This window comes from Gossypium arboreum, chromosome 10 (genome assembly GCF_025698485.1).
Source record: "Gossypium arboreum isolate Shixiya-1 chromosome 10, ASM2569848v2, whole genome shotgun sequence".
NCBI lineage: Eukaryota > Viridiplantae > Streptophyta > Magnoliopsida > Malvales > Malvaceae > Gossypium > Gossypium arboreum.
In genome coordinates this window covers 86,657,815-86,666,371 of record NC_069079.1, presented here as the reverse complement: position 1 = coordinate 86,666,371, position 8,557 = coordinate 86,657,815, and the positions used below count along the sequence as shown (strand labels likewise).

The 8,557-nt window shown below is 35.3% G+C and overlaps 1 long non-coding RNA gene across 1 annotated transcript; it reads right to left on the bottom strand.

Moving 5' to 3' along the window:
• Positions 1-2,206: 2,206 nt before the first annotated feature.
• Positions 2,207-5,727, bottom strand: LOC128281829 (uncharacterized). Its single transcript, XR_008272098.1, has 3 exons — positions 5,586-5,727; positions 4,236-4,318; positions 2,207-2,271 (listed from the first exon to the last, which is right to left on the bottom strand). It is a non-coding gene; the product is annotated as an uncharacterized LOC128281829 (long non-coding RNA).
• Positions 5,728-8,557: the final 2,830 nt, after the last annotated feature.

Below are 8,557 nucleotides of genomic sequence, written 5' to 3'. Positions count from 1 at the left end.
GGCTCGTTTGGTTGCTAAAGGTTGTTCACAGGCCCCTGGCTGTGATTTTAAAGAAATGTTTAGTCCTGTGGTCAAACCTGCTACTATTAGACTCATATTATCTGTGGCTGTGTCTAAAGGGTGGACACTCCGTCAAGTTGATGTGAACAATGCTTTCTTAAACGGTGATCTCAAGGATGAGGTGTTTATGCAGCAACCCCCAGGGTATGTTCATACTGGTCCTAATGGCGAGCGTTTGTTCTGTCGTCTGACCAAAGCATTGTATGGCTTACGTCAAGCTCCCCGTGGCTGGTTCGACAAACTGAAAGGTTTTCTTCTTTCGACAGGGTTTACTTTGTCTAAATCTGACGCCTCGTTATTTGTGCGTGTTATGACTACTTCCACTTTGTATGTTTTGGTTTATGTGGATGATATTATTGTTACTGGTAATCTACCAGATAGCATTGATGTTTTTGTTCGACAGTTGCATTGCGAGTTTTCCCTTAAATATATGGGAGATCTCCACTACTTTCTTGGCATTGAGGTTACATGTACGTCTGCTGGTAGTCTTCATTTGTGTCAACGGAAATACATCCGTGATCTTCTTGAGCGTAGTGGCTTGGCGAACGCAAAGAATGTAAACACACCTATGGTTAGCTCGTCTGTTCTTTCTAAAGATGATGGTGATCATCTGAGTGATCCCACCGAGTATGGAAGTCTAGCTGGAGCTTTACAATATATAGTTTTAACTCACCCAGATATTGCTTATGCCGTGAATAGGGTTTGTCAGTTTATGCATTCTCCAACTTCTGAACATCTGGTCGCATTAAAGCGCATTTTGCGATACTTATGTGGTACAATTAGCTATGGGCTGGTTTTTCGACCATCTGATCGGTTGTCTCTGGTGGGTTATGCTGATGCCAATTGGGGGCTTGATGTTGACGATCGTCGGTCTACAACTGGGTACTGTGTTTTTTATGGTCAAACTCCTGTCTCTTGGTCCTCCAAAAAGCAACAAGTCGTGTCTCGATCTACAGCTGAGGCTGAATATCGGAGTCTGGCTGCTACTGCTAGTGATGTTACCTAGTTGTTGACGCTTCTGTATGAATTACATCTGTCTTCTATTGATGTTCTTGCTCTCTGGTGTGATAATTCTAGTGCCGTTGCTGTTGCTGCCAATCCTGTTCTTCATTCTAAATTCAAACATGTGGAGTTAGATCTATTTTTTGTTCGCGAGAAAGTCGCGATGGCTTGCTTGTGGTTAGTGAGGTTCCGGCATGTGACTAGGTTGCTGATGTTCTCACCAAGCCACTCTCTGTTTCCTCATTTGTTCGGTTTCGAAATTTTCTTTGGGTGTTTCCGGTAGAGAAGATGGGAGCATGTTAGAGAAACAATATATTAGTCAGTTAGGTTGTTAGTCCAGCTGTAATGCAGTTGGAGTTGTTAGCTTCAGTTATCTCACCTTTCACGTGTATATATTCTTGCTTGTATCAGCATAGAAAACAGATATCAATTTTAGATTAAAATATTCATTTTCTGCTTTCATTCTCTTCATTGTCTATATTTTCTTTCTATTATTTTAGATCTTCTATCACACATAATCACAAATGAATATCAAGTAGACGTAGATGAGCTCATTCACCATTAGTTTCACCTTTCCACATTTCAAGGGTCTTTGTAACACCCCTCACCCGTATTCAATGTCGGAATAGGGTTACGGAGCATTACTGGATTTACAACACAATTACACATACTTTTCACATACATTATATCATTTCATACATTTATCAATTAATCTCAATCAATTTGTCCCTAATACGATGCTACAAGGTCCTAAACATGCTTTAGGAATGGTTCAGGACTAAACCGATAACATATAAAACTTTTGCAAAACTTAGAAAATTTTCCTTAAAATAGGGGACACAAGCCCGTGTGGCCAAGCCGTGTGTCTCACATGGCCTGTAACACCCCTATCCCGTAACCATCGCCAGAATAAGTAAGGGGCATTACCGGACTTGTAACTCATGACAGAACGGTAAAACTTTTTTTTTTTTTAAGATCATTCATTTGGATAAACACTAAACACAGCCAGGGATAAAATGTAAACTTCTATAAGTAAACATCCAAAAGATGCCATTTTCATATGGCTTATATACATTAGTCAAAATATCATTCTACTATATTGTCTATCCTATACATGCCATAAGCTAAGTCTAATTACATAGGTGCCGTAATGGTAGATAGTGTGACGAAGTGCTGATGATCCCTGAACTGGTAGTCAGAATCCACAACCTATAAACCAAAACATGATCGAACAGAGTAAGCTTTTGTAAGTTCAGTAAGTTTTAAGCAAAACAAAGTGTTCTCATTCACTATCATTGGTCATTCATTTCAACTGTTCGATGAAGTTAATCTAGAGCTTCATCTCGAACTATAATATCAATAAACGCATCACTTGGCTGTCACATATATACTTTCGAATGATAATGACCTAGATGGTCAAATATTTCCAAAGCACATTCTTCATCAATTTTCAACTTTCAATAATCCTTTCCACTTGTTCATAATCACATCCATATTTTTAAGTATTTGAACATGACAAGTACTAAATTTCCGTAGGCACATAAAGAACCAAACATATTCCTCATCACATATACGTAAGCTTACAAAACATAATCCTTACCTTGTACTGACACATCTAGCTGAACCCAACCCATACTCAAATCATAAGGCTTTTGGCCAGAATATGTACTAATACATAAGAATATTTCATCACATACTTCATTATACAAGCATACCATTACCAATTAGATCATTCTCATATCCGGAGTTATAATATTAATCACATTTACCTACCTCTTTGATCTTGATAATTCACCTCAAATCACTCCACCGATGAAGTAATGTCGTACTGAATGTCTTAAATTTATAATACTTATTTGATGGTAACTTATTGCGATACTCAATACCAAAGTCTTACTTGAATCCTAGCATTTAGCCGTCGGGTCTTTAAAGCTCGGATATAGTGCGAGCAACGGCCTACTCGGACATTAATCGAGATAATATTCTCGCATAAAGCTGCGGGTTTTAACCTGATATAATCTTGACACAAATGCCCTTCGGGACTTATCACATTTATACACTTTCACATCCATCACATTGGCCATTCGGCCTTATCACATATATACACCTTCACATCCATCACATCGGCCATTAGGTCTTATCTCATATATACACTTTCACATTCATCACATTGGCCATTAGGTCTTATCTCATATACACACTTTCACATTCATCACATTGGCCATTCGGCCTTATCACATATGTACACTTTCACATTCATCACATCGGCCATTAGGCCTTATCACATATACACACCTTGTACATCAATTTCATCATAACAAAATTGACTAGGTATACTAGTCATTTACGGCTTATAGCTTCACTTTAATACGGATTTGGTACTTTGATTACCAATATTTAATCGATAGCTTATAAGCAACTCAAATAGTTTTATTAAGGTTTACAACATAATCACAAATTCAGCACAAGCTGTTTTTCCTGAGCAACAGTCATTAAATTATTCGTAAATGGAGCTACGAAACTCCAAATGAAGTGCCGTTAATTTTACCTAAAAATAGACTCATACATATTTTATCCAACAAATTTTCAGAATTTTTGGTTTGGCCAATCAATGCCAGATTTTTCTTCGAGTTTCCACTATTTCACTGTTTGACTATGCTGACCACTCTTCACTACGAATCAAATTTCTCATTGTACAAAATTCAAAATATGTTCTAGTTTATTTCATTTGAAACTAGACTCACTAAGGCATCTAGAATATAAATTTTGTCTTTTAAAAATTTTTGTACAATTTATAATGATTTTCTAAAAACAGAATAGAGGATTACAGTGTCATTCTGCACTGTCTCACACAACTTTAAATATCTCATTATCGGAAATTTCTTTGCTTACACGGTTTCTTTTATAAGAAACTAGACTCATTAAGCTTTAATTTCATGTTTCATTCAGCCTCTAATTCAAGTCCATAAATTTATGGTGATTTTCTAAAGTCACGTTACTGCTGCTGTCCTAAGCAGACTATTTCAAATTACACTTAAATTCCCAAGCTCAAACACTTAAGAACTTACCATTTGAGCTTAGAACATAACATGGCCACATCATATCTTATTAAATCAACTCATCATGTCCTATTATGATTGAATTTACTCAACGTTTAATCACTTAATACTTACCTCGGAAGTGGTCGACGACTAGATATCCACGGCTATTCGTTTACTTTCTCTTTATCCAAAATTGCCCCTCTATGCTCTTGAGTCTAATTAACAAAATTTAAACTATTTTAATCACCTTGTTATATCATTAAAAACAACAAGGTAAATCTTCTCAATGAAACTCATACATAAGGCAACACCTCGATACATCTGCACACATTCTGTATTTCATAAAAACCATCCCAAATACATTTACCTAGGTATCACCATGTCGCCTTATATACATATACTAGTTATGTGGTGGTCAATTTTACCGATGACCTATGCATATAACTAATTACACCTTTAATAATATTCACAAAACCGATTATCCACATGACTACCTTAGCATATTATTAGTTAGCTTCTTATCCAAATTTGCCATAAAGAAAATTAACTCATATACCCTCAAGTGCATAAGCAATTGCATCCAAAGGGCACTTTAAATGCATGTTATGAAAGTAACCGAATGCACATATATTTATACCAAGACATCATATACTTCAAAACCAACTATCAAGGCATAAAGCCGAACCTTCAAAATCAATTATCAATAGACGTTCAAACATGCCCTCCTACAAATATACAAGTTCTCCCTTGGTTAAACTAAATCATGCTTTAAGGTCTAACACATTTAACCATTAGAGAGTTAATCAAATTAGCATTCAATTATTCTATACACCCACCATTAACCGAATCTCATTTAATCAAATTTATTTCTTGACAATTTCATCACATTCGGTCATTGGTAATTTAATCCTATAAAGAGTCAAATTTTACTTCAATTCACTAAGGTGAGGTTGTTATAATTTAACCTCTATTTCCGAATGCCCCCTTCTCCATAAAACCATCAAATTTTCAAATTATAATAGGTTCATAACTCATTTAACCACTAATTCCATGCCAAGCATAAAAAGGCCATGGGTTTTACACTTAACTTACAAGACCATAAAACATAAAGGTTTAATGTTCATCTTTAACACAATTATCACACTTCAAACTAAATTTTCAGCTTCATATATCCCACACCAGATTTTCTTTTTCCATGCTCAATTTCCATGGCCGAATGAAATTATGCCCTAATTCATGAACTTAAACAACATTGGCCAACTTTCCAAGCTCATTTGAGCCATCAAGCACATTTAGTTTGTTCATACTCAACTAGAATCAATTATCCTCCCAAAATCATCAAACATACAAAATATACCCCATTAAGCTCATGACCGATTGCTACATGCTTCATGAACACAAAACTTTTCACATGGGTCTTGTTGCAAGCTTCAAAACCAACCAAAATTCACAACTTTTCAAAGAAAATAACATGAACCTTACCTTATTTGAAGCCTTCTTTTGCCGAATGCCCTAAGCTCAAAGGTTTCTATTTTCTTTCTCAACTCACGGCAAGAAGAAGAAGAAATGGCCTTGTTATTTTCACCTCAAACATGTTTTATTCATTTATTTCATTAACTTTTATTATTTCTATTTTATGAAACCATTTTCTTTAATATAAACAAATATATTATTAACATTATTTACTAACATACAAAGCACAAAATGCCAAAATGTGTCATTCATGCCCATCCTTGCCGTCCACTACCAAGAAAAGGAATGTTTGACATGCAAGTCCCTTATGCTTCAAACCATGCAATTTTTAGCCACTTCCAATTAACCTATGACATTTTCAAGATTTTTCACATAAGCCCCTTTTTTTTTATTTCACATCCAAATGACAAAATTTAAAGCATGAAATTTGCACACATACTTATTCATAAATAATAAGCATAAAATACAACAATCAATTATTTTTGTGACTCAGTTTTGTGGTCCCGAAACCACTTTCCGACTAGAGTCAAATTAGGGGTGTCACAACTCTCCCCCTTTAGGTATTTTCGTCCCCGAAAATTTCCACCGATGCATAGGTTAGGATAACGTCCTCTTATTGAATTATATCTACAAAGACATTAGCTCATTGATAGCAATTGTAATTCATTATTGATTTCGCGTCGGTTTATAAAATCATTTTCTTATCTTAAAACAAATACATAAACATTTCTACAAGTATGCATATATATCTTATTTCCTTGATTTCATAAGCAATAATCACTTAATTTAATTCACAAATGCATTTCAAACCCATATAAATCACATATTAACATGTATAATTCATATCATCAACCCACATATTCGTAACTCACATTTTTATTCATGTATAAGTCAGAACTCTGACCGAAAATACACATATACTCAAACATCTCAATAAATATCCTTTATAACTCCATCATATCTCAATATTCAACTTAACCTGTTTCCGACAGAAAATCAACTTCTACATACCTGAACATTTAATTCGTTTAGCACATTCAATCACCGTTAACGCTATCCATATACAGTTGATTAGGCATAAATCCTCATATAGTATACCGGCATGGGATTTATTTTAGTACATAACCCATATATCCAAAATTATCAGCATTCATCAAAAATTCTTATAGACTTCCAAATGTTGAACTTAATCGAAATAATTTCTTGAACATGATTAACAAAAATTGGGGTCATTTAGCAATTTATATACCAAGCATCCCATAGACTAAATCCGTAACACATTTATAACATGAATTCATTTCTTAACAACATATCCACCATCTTAACTCAATGCCTTCGTTCCCTACGAGGTCTTACATTAATCTCGTTTTACTCACTTAATGTCTACTGACCGATCTCACACACATAGTGCTCGGTTGAAGAACTCGCACTCTCAGTGCCTCTAATCATTTGCACACATAGTGCCCCTTATTCATTTGTTGTCACACATTGAAATGACTTAACCAAGTCTATAAACATCAAGTATGTACACTTTTAAACATATCTTTTCATTTAACTTTGAATTCATATAATGAAGAACATTAAACTTGGCTCGAATCACTGGCATTAAGCCTGCTAGGCCCGAAGACCAGAATACACATCACCAGTACAAGACCTGCAGAACTTTAATCCATAAATAATTTCAGCACAAAGGCCTTCGGACCTCAATCCGGATTTTGTCCAAGCACGAATGCCTTCGGGGCTTAGCCCGGATACATCACCAGCACGAATGCTCTTTGGGACTTAGCCCGGGTATATCACCAGCACGAATGCTCTTCGGGACTTAGCCCGAGTATATCACCAGCACGGATGCTCTTCGGAACTTAGCCCGGATACATCACCAGCACGAATGCTCTTCGGGACCTAGTCCGGATATATCACCAGCACGAATGCTCTTTGGGACCTAGTCCGGATATATCACCAGCACGAATGCTCTTCGGGACTTAGCCCGGATACATCACCAGCACGAATGCTCTTCGGGACTTAGCCCGGACATAACATACTGAACTTTTATGCATATTTATCCATCAAGTATACATTTCACTAATTTATCACATTGGCATTTCATTTACTTTATTTGTATACAAGCACATAATGTATAACTTTCATTTGATATTCGATCTATATATACAAGGATCACATATCCACCTAATTCTCACAATTTATTTTCTAATGATTATTCGGATACATGCTTTATATACAACTATCTCGTAAACAAATTTGAGTAAAGTAAGATCAATGGGCCATGATTCATATATCATACCTTTATAATATGCCATTCTAACTTTTATACTAAACTTAATTACTCAAAACTTACTAAATTTATCACATGCCTTAGGGCTTATACTTCTAGTTCGCACATGATATATGCATATCATAAAATTCATTGCATCATTCGAAAAAGGCATATAGCAAAATCAACAAGTACATTTCACATAGCATATCATATTCGTAATTCACTCTTTTCTCAATTTTGACACATCATAAGCATGTTCCAATGCCCTCAATACCATCTCGCCATTACTGCTCAGATCAAAATTTATTATTATACAAAAAACACTTTTTAACTGCCAGAAATCATCACACTATCATTTTATCACATTATGGCATGTTAGCTAGACTCTCACGTGCTACGTTAGTCCTAGAATCGACTAAACCGTAGCTCTGATACCAATAAAATGTAACACCCCTATCCTGTAACCATCGCTGGAATAAGTAAGGGCATTACTGGACTTGTAACTCATGACGAATGGTAAAACTTTTTTTTAAGATCATTCATTTGGATAAATACTAAACACGCCCGTGGATAAAATGTAAACTTCTATAAGTAAACATCCAAAAGATGCCATTTTCATATGGCTTATATACAATAGTCAAAATATCATTCTACTATATTGTCTATCCTATACATGCCATAAGCTAAGTCTAATAACATAGTTGCC